This window comes from Mytilus trossulus, chromosome 1 (assembly GCF_036588685.1).
Source record: "Mytilus trossulus isolate FHL-02 chromosome 1, PNRI_Mtr1.1.1.hap1, whole genome shotgun sequence".
Classification (NCBI taxonomy): domain Eukaryota; kingdom Metazoa; phylum Mollusca; class Bivalvia; order Mytilida; family Mytilidae; genus Mytilus; species Mytilus trossulus.
This window is the reverse complement of record NC_086373.1, coordinates 46,971,197-46,985,753: the sequence shown is the minus strand read 5'-3', so window position 1 is coordinate 46,985,753 and position 14,557 is coordinate 46,971,197. Positions and strand designations below refer to the sequence as shown.

General features: G+C 32.9%; 1 long non-coding RNA gene across 2 annotated transcripts in view; it reads left to right on the top strand.

Annotated features, from left to right (window-relative positions):
- Positions 1-13,551, top strand: part of LOC134725779 (uncharacterized) — a 54,496-nt gene extending 40,945 nt beyond the window's left edge. The window contains exons 17-21 of one of the 2 annotated variants that reach the window (XR_010108596.1): positions 4,337-4,426; positions 9,308-9,551; positions 9,902-9,960; positions 12,218-12,401; positions 13,381-13,551. This is a non-coding gene — a long non-coding RNA (uncharacterized LOC134725779). Of the gene's footprint in view, positions 1-4,336; positions 4,427-9,307; positions 9,552-9,901; positions 10,054-12,217; positions 12,402-13,380 lie in introns of both variants that reach the window. The other variant, XR_010108595.1, reaches the window with a different exon arrangement.
- Positions 13,552-14,557: the final 1,006 nt, after the last annotated feature.

Here is a 14,557-nt window from a genome sequence, read left to right as displayed (position 1 = left end):
AAAGTTGCCCATTTACGTATTTTTCATATCAACTACACATTCGGTACTCTTCGGCATATCCCTACGGCAAAGTTCCGAACCGGACCTAGCTCATTTTAAAGGTATTAACCCAAGCTATTCCCCACTTAAATATTTTTTTGGGATCCGGGCCCGTCTGACCACCACAGAGGTTCAAAGTTGTCCATTTACGTATTTTTCATATCAACTACATGTACACATTCGGTACTCTTCGGCATATCCCTACGGCAAAGTTCCGAACCGGACCTAGCCCATTTTAAAGGTATTGACCCAGGCTATTCGCCACTTAAATATTTTTCTGGGATCCGGGCCCGTCTGGCCACCACAGAGGTTCAAAGTAGCCTATTTACGTATTTTTCATATCAACTACACATTCGGTACTCTTCGGCATATCCCTACGGCAAAGATCCGAACCGGACCTAGCTCATTTTAAAGGTATTAACCCAAGCTATTCCCCACTTAAATATTTTTCTGAGATCCGGGCCTGTCTGGCCACCACAGAGGTTCAAAGTTGCATTTTGGGTATTAAAACACCAGGGTTGAGTTCAATATCGTAGCAGCTACGTAGCGGCTACATAGCTGCTATCAATATCTATGTAACAACTAGTATATAGCTACACGTTCAGTAGTCAAAATCTACGTAGCACTGCGTAGCTGCTACGATATTGAACGCAGCCCAGGAGTCTAACTGTCATCTGAGCGGTCTCCCGTAGGTTTTCACAATATATTTATTCTTTTTTTGGCTTTCCATAGATATTTTTTTTTATATTTTGGAATGTTTTTAGAGTGGCTGGCTTTAGTTTAAGTTTTATACATTATATGTTAAATTAAATCTTTGTTGAATCTCAGATGTCGTTTTATTGATAAAAATCTTTATTACATAAAGACAAATATGCAACTTATATAAGGGTTTATATTCGAGGACAACGAGAATTTACGACAGCTTGAAGAGGTCATAAAACTATTTGCGGCGTAATTTTTCACTCCTGTTAACTATGAAATCAGACTTTTTAATGATTTTCAACTAAATTTTGATATTGAATGACTGCTAGCAACCGGTTGTATATTGAATATCGAATATCAAATAAAAAACCCGCAGCTAACTTCACATACATATTTAAAATGTAATGAAATGCTTTTAAAATCAGTACAAGTCGCGAAATTGTCGAATTCCGCTGTTAAACTATATTTAACTAAGATTTAGCGATTTTTGGAACGTTTGAGTCTCATGCAGTTTTTTGGTTTTTAGACATATCGTCAAAATTGGCTGCTGGTAAAAAGTGGCTGCTAACTTGATTGGCCGATAAAAGTGGCTGCCAGCTTGAGTCTGGTGGATTCTGTATGTGACCGGTGATCCAAATTATTGACAGGAGATGATTTTGTTGTTCTCATTCTATGGCTTGCCCAAACTTGAGTTCAAATATAAAGTCTTCTGTTAATTTTATATATGTAAATGTAGAACAGGGCTATTAGATGCAGTCCATTTAGTTGATCGGAAATTCCCTGGTCTTCCAAAGAATAGAATAAGTTATAGAAATAGCACAAAACACTCTCGTTATATATATAACGTCCCTTCACAAGAAGGCTCTCTATTATCTGACTGTGCGTGCTTGAGTCTGTAATGACTGCCTTCACCATGTTTTGTCAACATGAAATCCGCCACATATAAATTTTCTAGTCCATTATCTGACCAGAGGCGTATTTAGAGGAGACCAAGGGGACCCACCCCCTAACCACCCCCCTTTTTCTGGAAAAAATTGGTTGATTATATAGGGATTCACTGATGCATGACCGGAGCGGGCCCCCTCTTAGGCAGTCATTGGGAGGACTCACTTATAAAAATTTCTGGATTCGCCACTGCTGACAGAACATATACAAAAAAAATACTCCTAAATACGTACGGTGCCGGAATTGTTATTGCTACGACAACGTAGAAACATAATAAGCCTACTGAACCCATCAACTCCACCCAGTATAATGAGTCTCCATCTTACTAATTTATGGTTAGTGTATATGTGCCATAAGTTGTTCGGTGCCGTAATTTTATATACGAGTCTGTGCAGTCGGCCTTTTTTTCTCTCTCTCTTGGGTACCAGCGAAGTATATTCTAAGAATGGCATCTCTTTACCTCAATCTTTGTACTATTTTTCTTTCAGTATTTCACGCAACATGCGTTCGCCACAACGAGAAAAGTCAACGACAATGCCAAAAGTATACTGTCAAGGTTGCCATCTTCAATGTCAGAAAAGTCTCTTTTCTGTAGTCCAAAATGAGCCACCCGTCAATATATTATTCTCTCTGAGAGTTGTAAGAAATTTCCAATGTCGATATATTGAAGTCACAATCCAACAATTCTAATACATTTTTGTCTACATGGTAGTTTTGATTGCCATCCAAACTATCAGTTTTCACAGGTTTCATGTTTCGATACTTGATGCATTCCATTCGCAGTGTCATCATATGGGCTGGAATGGTAACTCCTAGATATTCCAGTTCATGTTTTGAAAGCATGCTGACAAAATTTGGTGTTATTTGTTCTTTATCAAACATTTTCCGCACATGGAGCAAGCCAACTTTTCGAAAAACTTTCAACATTTCTGATTTGGCCATTTTTCTTTTTGTTTGACCGTAATTCTCTTAATTTCCCATGATTCCCTTCTAACAGCTCATCATAATAAAGAAATTTCATCATAAAGAAAAAGCTCATCATAATAGAGAAAAAGCTCATCATGATAAAGAAAAAGCTCATCATAATAAAGAAAAAGCTCATAATAATAAAGAAAAAGCACATCATGATAAAGAAAAAGCTCATCATAATAAAGAAAAATCTCACCATAATAGAGAAAAACCTCATCATAATAAAGAAAAACCTCATCATGATAAAGAATGAAGTACCACAAGGCAGTTACGGCGTTCCATAGTTATCAACTTGAATAAAATGTTATAGTTTTAACATTGCAAGATAATAAAATTCGGTGACGTTATTGATATATATAGAATAAATAAACTCATTTTAGATACCAAGATTAAAATTGTGTACGCAAAACGCGTGTATTGTCTCCTTAAAGGGTGTTTTATCTTTTATAAAGGGTAGGTGTTATAATTTATTCTATAATATTTTTAATCTGTAAGTGTTTCTGGTATCATTTTGTTAGTATACGAAATTATTAAGATATAATTTTTATGTTCCTTTTAATTCAGCTGTAAAATAACCTAGAAAGAATAAAAAAATGTTTATACATGTATCTGTAAATTATATTTTGTCTATACCTGATAAGTCTGATAACACCGTTACTTTTATGTAAATCTACTATTGTAACAGTAAACCAGAGTTGAATGGCAGCCACAAAAGTAATGTATAAGTACACCACATTAAACGATTAGACTGAATAAAATAAATGGTTTCCTTGTTGAAACTATCAATTCATGGTTTTTCATATCACAGAAGACTTCTGAGAAGTATCCAGTTTGATTCAAACAATAACACAGCACAACACATAATCATCAACATACTACTAAACCACACTTTATCTTTTTTGGGAAAAAATTTGGTTGCTTATATAAGGAATCACTGAAGCGTGACTGGAGCGGGCCGCCTCTTAGGTCAGTCAGTGGCCCCCCACTTATGAAAATTTCTAGATCCGCCACTTGTTACAGTATCTGTCTTGATGTATCTTTTCTCACATTTTGTTTAAGTCAATAAGGCTTAATCTGTGAATAGAAATAAGATTACCTGAACTTCTTCTCCTCTCCTGCAAAAAGACCGTGCTAAAGATTGACGTCTGACAAGTTAATTATAATGTACAAATACACAAGTCAGGACAATACGGGATGGGGGATGTATATTCAATGCATCATGCAGAGTGTCAAGGTTCCGTGCACGCTTAAACCAACTCTTCAAGGGTCGGTTCGTGATTTGTTGCCATACACAATGTTTGAACATATCTAGCATACTATAATTTTCAATGTTAGCACAAATGTTCAATCCTTCATTCTGGTCGTTCCATTTTGCACAACATAACTTTCAGTTTTATAATCAATTTGAATATTCTTGAAATATTAGACACTGGTGGTTTACCAAAATAGATCAATCGAAACATTGAATTTGCTAGTTATCATCAATTTCACATTTGTTTTTCAGTCGTTTCGTTGGTTGACATAGTCAAGCGTTTGCATTTTTCATGTTTTATGGACATTCCCTTTGAATCAACTTGAACTGTGGTATTTTTGTTAAAATAATTTTAATACAAATAAGTTATAACGTTGCAAAACTAAATGTCTTCATTCTTTAGATTTGACTCACGGGCTTATTTTTCAGATTGGTTTTGAAAAGAAGAAATGACAAAAGGAGGTTTTGTTGTATTATTATATACCATTATACACGTAACTGTGGCATGGAAACAATCATGTATGTATGCGAAAATGTCTTTCAATGTATCAAATGTTTAATCAAATATATATTGGCTAATACTCGCCAGAATATCCCATTTATGAAGAGTTATACTTCTTGAAAATAAAGTAGTCATGGTGAACATTTATTCAATTATGTCGTGTATTGATACGGAAGACACGTCTTACATCACAGATCATAGAGTGACGAAAGATAGCAAAGGAAATTCAAACTCATAAATCGAAAATTAACTGCCAAAAACATGTTTAAAACAAAAAAACTAAAACTAAAAAACAGTACACAAAACGCAACATTCAAAATAAAGACTAAAGGATAATTTAGCTGAAGTAACTAAAATATTATCGATAAACTATGGATATGGTATGGACTTGGTCTTTGCTCATTTTTGTAGGCCGTACGGTGACCTAAAGTTGCTATAATGTTTGTGTCATTTGGTCTTTTGGAGATTTGTCTCATTGGCAAATCATACCTTATCTTTTCATAACGTCGAATAGTACAGACGTTGCGCACGATATTGGTGTCACTTTGGAAATATGGGTTAGACGGCGGGTTATTCAAGCTCAAACTCTTATCCTATACAATAAATAGCCATGTTATGCATATCATTCGAAAGGAAATAAACCATAGAAATCAATAACATAGATGATTTTGTGCTTTGTCAATTTTTTAATGAAAAAAATGCTCATTTCGATGCCTATAACGTCATTTTAAGGGTGTCCCGCTGTTACAATTTTGTTTCATGTGCGTCTTTGAAATCCAAATGCGGATTCATTAGTATGTAGAATGGTTTAAAATTTTACAACTATAATGTATACATTAAACGTTAAATGAAGTAATAGACGTTTTTAACTATAAGAGAAGGAAGATCGTCAGAAGAGTTTAAATAAAAAAGAGAAAAAATGTCTAATTTGCTGTTCAACCCGTAAAAAAACTATCTGTCTTCAATTTCATGATATATAACATACGAACATGGATTTTGATGATATCAGAAAAATTATACATGTCCCGAAGAAGCTATCTGAAGTCATCATTATGTAACTGCGGTCTTATTTTAAAAACATCGTCATTTTTCCCGTGTCCAATAAAATGTCCCGATGGACAAAATAACACAAAGAATAATTCAGAGGCTTTTTATCAAGCGAAATTCTACTTTATCTCAAATTTTTATCACCTGTTAACTGATATGAATGAAAAATACATTTAATTTCCTTTAAAATGATATGATATGTACTTTTGTTTGAGTTGCAGATAGAAAATCCGAAACGATCTAAGATGTCCAATGACATGTCCCCGTAACCGTAATTTGACGTTCGCGTTATAATAACGTTAAACTGCATACGACTTTTCTTTCATATTTGGCATAACATAATTTAATGAAATGGTCTGATCTATATAAAATAAAGTTCTCGTGTAATATGCGCTGATTAAAATGTGGATCTGCATTGTTTAAAGGATATAAGATGTCGAAATATTTAACTGGGATGCTCCTTAAAGACAATTAAGGCCCCGGAGCTATAACGAAGAGAATACTTACTTATGACCACATCCCCACTTTATAAAAGCCAGATACATTGAAAAAGAAAATGCGATCAAAAGTGAGATCTTCCTAATTGTCCTCCTCAGCCAGATAGTAGATCTGTAATTCATAACGTTGCTATTCAAAAATTCGAAGCTAAACACATAAATAAAAATTCTAACAAAAAATCTTATGAGAAAAAGTACTCCTTAGTCGTGAACATTACAGTAAATCGTGCAATCATTTTTTGTCGCATCGACTCATTTAATAAAAAGTTTTATCAGAGAAATACTCGTATGTCATAAAATTACAGTATAGCTAACGATCATTTTTTTTTTTTATCTACTGTGAGTAGAACAATCTCTAGTCATCTACCTAGCAATATGTGTATGGAAAATAAGGTTATTGCATTTAGAAGTAGTGTGGCAGAATGAAGTTTATTTTCTCAAATCTCCAACAGAATTGTCTGGTATATATGCCTGTGATGAAACTATAGTATATTGAAATTAAAACTTTTCTTTTACCATAATTTGAGAAAAAAACGAAAGAGAGAGAGAGAGACACAAGAGTAGTTGTCCGACATATATGATGGATAACACATAAACATGTAGCAGCTAGCTCCAATGTATTCATATACAGTCAGACACTCCCAACTCATTCGAGAAAAAAAATCAACCAATCAATCTGTTGTATGCAATTTTTTGTTGTTGTTGTGTAAAGTAGATCTTTTTTTATCTTCGCAGAACGCCACCAAACATAGCTTGAATAATGATTTTATGTTTCTGAAAGCAAAACAAAAAAATACAGAATTACCGTTCTCATAATAAAGATGCGGCCGTATGCTTGCCAACGAGACAAATTCCATCAAACACCAATTAATAATTTCTATAGGTTACTCTTTTGCAATCAACAATGAACATAACCCGTACCTTATAGTCCGCTATAAAATACCCCGAAATGACAAATGTAAAACAATTCAAACGAGAAAAATAACGGCATGCATGATTTATGTACAAAATGTGTAAATTCCTACATACTTTCTTAATTATTTGGTAAAACAATCATGAATTAAAGATTGTAATCAATGAAAACATTTTCTTTTTAAAAAGATTATTTAGACCCCAACCAAATTTAAAACATTGAAAGTTGGCAACGGCAGCATGAGAGCACTAATTGTCTTTTCAAAACTTGATGAACATTTTATAAAGCTTTTCGTTAGAGATTTTTGAAAATATGCTATACTTTTAACATTTTCCATAAAATTTTGATTGATGTTAAGATTGTGGTCTTGACTTACTTATACGTTAGAATAAATAATATGCATTATAATGTAAGAACAAGTCACTGTTTAAGGTTATAAGCAAAAACAGCCAATGTGATATGCTGTAAGCACGCTCGTCCTAAGGGTAAAGAGATTAGCGTCATTAGCCTCAGATTTGTCCTGCATTTGTTTCATTCATAGTTTCCAACTATATCAGTTTAAAGTTTTAAAACATTTTGAAGATAAAAAAACCACCAAGAAATATGTACAAAACACACTTTTTCGTTCATTTTTGTTTTATATAATTTAGGCAGTTAGTTTTCTCGTCTGAATTGGTTTACATTGTCATTTCGGGGCCTTTTATTTCAGACTATGCGGTATGGCCTTTGCTCATTGTTGCAGGCCGTACAGTGACCTATAGTTGTTAATTTCTGTGTCATGTTGGTCTCTTGTGGAGAGTTGTCTCACTGCCAATCATACCACATCTTCTTTTTATATATTTTAAAATTCATTTAACAAGACATCAAATTGTTATTTTGTGTTATATTTGCATCAACAAATCTTCGCAAAAAATAAAAATAAAAATTTTGTTTTAATTCAATGGAGTTTTGTATTTGCACCGACTTGAAAAAAATAAAACCAATTAATTAGCGGTATTTTCACATGAGTAGAATATATGGTCAACGTTTGAAACGTTTCGTGGTCCTGAATACGTTAACGTCTAAATCGTCGTTTTATTAGGAACGTCGTGTAACGCAAAGTGGCACCAATACCGTGCGTAATGTCACAACAATGTTCTAATTTAAATTTCAAATTACTTCCTGCTAGATAGGTTAAACTACAATAAAAAGGGTATCTGTACGATGTTTGCTTGAACAAGACGGTGCAACTGAATTGATCCCAATGGTTTTTTTTTGTGTGGTTTATTTTTTCCAATCATTTGTTTACTTTATTCTACCATTATGTTCGTCTTTTTTCATAGTATTGTCTGATTTCTTCTACTTTATGTTTTTGATTAGTCACTTTGGCACTTTTTCCTTATTGTCATATTATAGACAACACATACCAGAAGACGAACAAAACATTTATCTCCATTTAAATTGTAAATTTTTAATAATTAAATTTAAAAAAATGTCACTGTTCTTATTTTACTATATGATGCTCTGTCAATTGCATATGATTTTTGGTCTTTTTGTTGAGATAAAAAATCTTTGTTTAATTCATTTTGCGTCGAAAATGTGTCGACTTTCAACTTTTAGTCGTGGTGTCGTGCGTTTATTTTTCACGTAGACGATACTGTGTTATTCTGCGTTGAAATCATCCACCCGGTGGCCAATGCTTTGATTCTGATACAATTTAACGACCGACTTGTTTTTAATATTGTAATTAAACGATTCTGAATCAAATAACTACACGGGTATCAACATCGTAGGAGAAAACTTGCATGATTTTGCGTCTTCATTTAAACCGTCTTCGAAATTGTTATAAAACCATTTACTTATTTGGCTTCCCAAACTGAAGGAGATTACGAAAAACAATTGCAAACTAAAATTGGTACCATATGTTTAATCGAGATCTATCCTTTCCACTGTCAACCAATATCTAAAAACGGGAAAATGAAAGGGAACTTTTTAATTCTGTTATCTTACACATAGATATATGCAAATGAAAATGTTTCAGTTGGGGATTTTAAATAACTTGCATTGTATTTCCAGTTACATAGGAATAGGGTCAACTTTCTGCAAAATATATTAGTGCTGTATAAAGGAATAACTAGGACATTACCAACAAAGACTTAAATTCTATCTGAAAAAAATGAGCAGAGTTATATGCCCTTAGAATCCTTCATTTTGATTTTGGAGGTCAAATAATTAAAAAAAAAAAGAACGTCAAATTGGAAGCATAAAATGGCATAATTGTTTACATCGTTAATGAATAAGTATAGCACTAATGATTTTGAATTTTATTGATACTACGTAAACATTTCAGCGACATGTTTGTTCTATGAAATCTTCTGTGTTTCTGAATATAATAAGCCGTCACTTGCGACGTTTTACGAAGAATCAAAATATAATTTAATCTCAGTTACTTTTTGTTGCAGTGACATTTTCAGATTGTTGGTCTATATATTATGTAAATAATGACCACTCATATGAAATCACATGGAATGGGGGTGAAATAAATTCGCCTTGTGAAGTTACTTTCCATGGATATGACCTTGACAACGTATTAAATGAATATAAAGTGTGTCTTCGAGCGTCCAGTTGGAATATTACCTATCTGGCTCAGAGGTTGAATTGACGTACTACATGGGAGATGGCGTTTTGGATGAATATCTTGAAAAAGTAAGTAAAAAGAACAAAATATTATTTTTTCTCAATGGTTAACAAACTAAAAACATGAACGACAACTATTGCGTTGCATATTCATTCATTAGGACCCCTGATACCTGTTATTATGTTTGTGATGCTACGAGGCTCAATTTTTATTTTATTAATCATCTAAAATACACTTAAAAACAATAATTATACACGTAAATATCGCATGGTCTATAATTGTTTAAAGAACTTGTATGCAAAATGTTCTGTTAGTATCTACAGTTACACACATATTTTTTAAATGACTATGCCCTCTTTACGATTCCCTTGCATTGATTATAATTCTTAGAATGATTATGTTTTTTTGTATTTTGTAGACATTCAGTAAACACAGCATGTCTTCAGCAACAGAGCAATGGTGTTCGGAGGGTAATAAGTATGTTGATGTCAACAAACTGAAGACGTCCTCTTCTTTTTATCCTAAGGGGAAAATAAACACTGCAAGTCAGTGCACAAATGACATACAACTGTAAGTTTTTAAGAAAGAAATCACTGAACTTTAAGGTGAAATAAAACATCAATAGTTGAATTTTCTACCATAAGCATGTTAATAAAGAGGCCTTTTCGAATGATTATCACGAGATTTATAGTTAATAATGGCTTATTATAATTTCATCGTCTTTATCATTTGTTGTGTCGAATCAACTGTGTTTCAGAGCTCCAACTCTATATAACAATAATTTCTGCTCCAATTTTCTTTATATTTCGTCATTTTTGCTTGTGTGGTATGTCTTTATTTATTTTCTTTGTTGAAATATTTGTATGTTTTATAGTTATTAAGTTTAATCGTTCGATATGTTTGAGCTTTTGATTTTGCCAATTGATAATGGAATTTCCGTTTTGAATTTGTTATTTTACTTTTGAATTATATTAAACGATATTTCTAATTGCTTATCCACTGTAATAAGATCATTGACTATTGTTTTTTATTGGTATACATTTTGTTATCAGTAAATTAAAAGCAAACTAAATATTACAAGTATGTTATATACATATATACATTCATGGATCTACAATCTGTCGATACCTATAACTTGGCATTGCACAAGGTCATCTTTTTCTCTGACTGTTTCTGACGTCTTTACACTAAATCCATTGGATGTTGGGTGTGTACGGATTGACTGTTTAGTCTTAGATGCATGATTTTTTCATTAGTTGTTAGTGGATTTGAACTAGCTGTCAGATAACTGCGAGTACTCCCAGATCTGTTCCTTGTGTCTTTTTGTTGTCGGGATGTACAAGTACCCGGCCACGTCCACTTGTATTTTTGTCTATCTGGTGAAATAATCCTTTTTCAACTGATGTTTATAGTTAGTTCTTATGTTGTACTGGTAGACCACTGTCCAAGGTTAGGGTAGAGTTAGAATCCCGCTAAAGTGTTTAACCCCGCCACATTATTTATGTATGTGTCTGTCCCAAGTCAGGAGCCTGTAATTCAGTGGTTGCCGTTTGTTTATGAGTTATATATTTGTTTTTCGTTCATTTTTTTTTATATAAATAAGGCGTTAGTTTCCTTTGTTGAATTGTTTTACATTGTCATATCGGGGCCTTTTATAGCTGACTATGCGGTATGGGCTTTATGACCTAAAGTTGTTAATGTATATGTCATTTTGGTCTGTTGTGGACAGTTGTCTCATTGGCAATCATACCACATCTTCTTTTTTATATATAAAATTGTAATTTAAACGAATGATGTATCCTAAATTGTTCTTTATCTTTCCTGTATCTGTTCTCGTCGTTTTAATTTAGTCTATTAGGTTCTAAAGTGTGGAGCTGTTGGATTATAAAAGTTTTCTCTTCTCCTTTTCGCCGTGGTGTCCAACTCAGTGTTGACTTCTATGATTTGGAAAGAAGTGACAATATCAAAAGGATGTTTCTTTAAGCGAAGATGTCGTGGGAGAGGACAGTTTTTGTTGGTTAAGTACTGACTATTTGGCTATTTACCAAATATTATATGTGTCCATTGTTTCTTCCACATACTGAACGCCACAAGTTTAGGCACTTATAAAATGTTTATATAGAAACAGTATTATGAGTTCAGGAAAAGAACTTCACTCTAACGAAAATAGTTACCAGGATTATAATTTAGTACGCCAGATTCGCGTTTCGTCTGCATAAGACTCATCAGGGACGCTCAGATCAAAATAGTTATCGAGCCAAACAAGTACAAAGTTGAACACCATTGAGGACCCAAAATTCCAAAAGGTTGTGCAAAATACGGCAAAGGTCATCTTTTCAAGTTTTGGAACAAATTACCATATAATTGATCAAAGAATGCCCTCCGTTGCTATTAGCAACTTATTAATTTGCAAAATGACATTTGTTTTTTGTATAATGTATGGTACAACATCCATAAATTAATAAATTTGTGTAAAGAAAGTCATCGGAGACAACTCTGTTAAATTTTTTTTTTATATCTTTATGCATGTCGTAGTTTTTTAAGTAGTGATTATATTTGATTTATTAAATCCGATCAAGTATAATGCATAACAGGTTGATTGGGTCATTATGATTCTTATTGCTTCATTTTCCATCTGTTCGTTGATACAATGAACATTAAAATCAAAAATACAGATACATTTAAAACAAGGAAACACAATTAAAATATGGAAATAATACGTTTGTCTTTGTAGATTATAAATCTATCACATGGATTATTGGTGGAACCATAGGCGGAGTTGCTTTGGTTATACTATTATTTTCCATGATAGTAATAGTGATTTGTTGTCGACGACGACGACAGAGTGCAGGAGTAGTGTACAACACACCGAATGTGTAACACCATATTAACACAATCAGGTGCTCAACAACTGGGTGGTAAGATTTTATTTTTTATTTATTTTTTTATTTCTTTCAATTTGTTGCTTTCAAGAAATACAAATTCGCAGAATGATTAAACCTTGTGGGATGGTGATATTACTATATGTTAGAATACTAAGGTTTTCTACCTCTTATAATAGATTGTCTAAGCCAGATTTAGCCTACTTTCTTATAATTTTTATGTTCAATGCTCTTGATTTTTGAATAGATATAGGAAGATGTGGTTTGAGTGCCAATGATACAACTCTCCATCCAAGTCAAAATTTATAAAAGTAAACCATTATAGGTCAAGGTATGGCCTTCACACGGAGCCTTGACTCACACCGAACAGCAAGTTATAAAGGGCCCCAAACATTACTAGACTTAAACCATTCAAACGGGAAAAAACAACGGTTTACTCTATATAAAAACGAGAAACGAGAAAAGATTTTGAATCACATTAACAGACAGCAACCACTGAACATCCGATTTCTTCGGGGTTAAACGTTTTAATGGTACCAAACCTTCTACCTTTTCTGAAACAATAATATAACATCACAACATAGAAAGACACATGTTTTGATGGAGCTCCACTAATCAGTCTTGTGTAGACGAATAGCTCGTCTAGTGTACTTCATTGTACTTCCAGTACCTGTGATAAGTATACAAAATATGACTATGCATTTCAAATCTATGCTGTTGAAGACCATTTTAATATACAATTGCCTATTTAAGATGTTTCTATGAAAGGTTGCATTGACCGGAACATATAACCATAGCAGATTAACAAGAACATTTGATACATGGTTCTACTTTCAATATAATTATCGTTTTGGTTTAAAGTACCCTTTTTATTATTCTTAATTATGCACAATGTTCTGCATATAAATTTAGTAATGCTAAACAACACTTTTTAGATGTACAGTGCGACAACTTATAATCAAATTTGGTTATATGAAATGTATTATAGATTTATCGGCAATATTATCTTATTCAGATGGGGGTTTCTCAAACCAAGGCTACTGGAATCATCAAGCACCACCGTCTTACTACCATTCAACAAATACACCATATCAATCAACACAGGAAACCAATAGACCAGGTGTACATCAAAAGGAATAAATGACTAGGTTTTTCTCTGTTTGATTCATAAAGATTTACCTCCTACAACGGGAATTAAGATTAATTTGAATTTAATTGAAATGAAATAAATATCAAAACTAACATAAAACGTTACATCGTTTTCATCCCTCACAGAATCTTCTAGGTTTCCATGGCTATAGGTTACAGAAATTGGGTTAAAGTTGTTTCTGGTTTAACGTATAGGCGTTATAAGTTTGATTTCTCTATAAATCGGGTCTTCCGAAATTTTACGTTTTAAGCAGAAAATTATGTTTTCGAAAGAAATTAAGCGTATAGTTTGTACTTTTTGGAACTTTTGGTCCTCGGCGATGTTCAACTTTGTAGTTGTTATGGTTTTCAAATTTTTTACATCCAAGCATAGTTTTGTGTGGACGTACCCCGAATCTGGCGTATAAAAATATTATTTAACCTGTTACCTTTTGACGGCTATTATTTGTTTGTTTCTCTGTCCTATATTTTCTCCCTTTTATCTGTTTATTTATCGTAACCCTGTCGTGTAATGTTGTCATTTGAATGTTATAATTAACACTGCCATTAAAGCGGGAGGTTTGTCATGCATGCCACAAAACCAGGTTTAACCCAGCATTGTTTTCATAAAATGCCCTGTACTTAGTCAAGAAAATGGCGATTGTTAAATTATAGTTCGTTTTTGTGTGTTTTACATGTCGGTGTTGTGTCGTAGTTCTCTTATATTTGATACGTTTCCCTCAGTTTTAGTTTGTAACCCGGATTTGTTTTTTCTCTATCGATTTAGGTAGCAATAAACAGTTAGGAAAAAATATTAAAATTTGCTCTTATAAATGTTACCATCCCCTTTTCATTGCTTTCTTGCAATATCAAGCTTACTGTTTGTGTCATATATGGGCATATGTATGTAATCAGAATCTTCGATATATTTTATATTCAGTATATAAAATGGTAAAATATCATTTCTTTTGGGTGTATCCATGGCAACAATCTGCATTTATTTGTTATAAAATATTGCAAAAAGGGGGGAAAAGATGTCACATATTTCCCCAAAATTTGGCTTA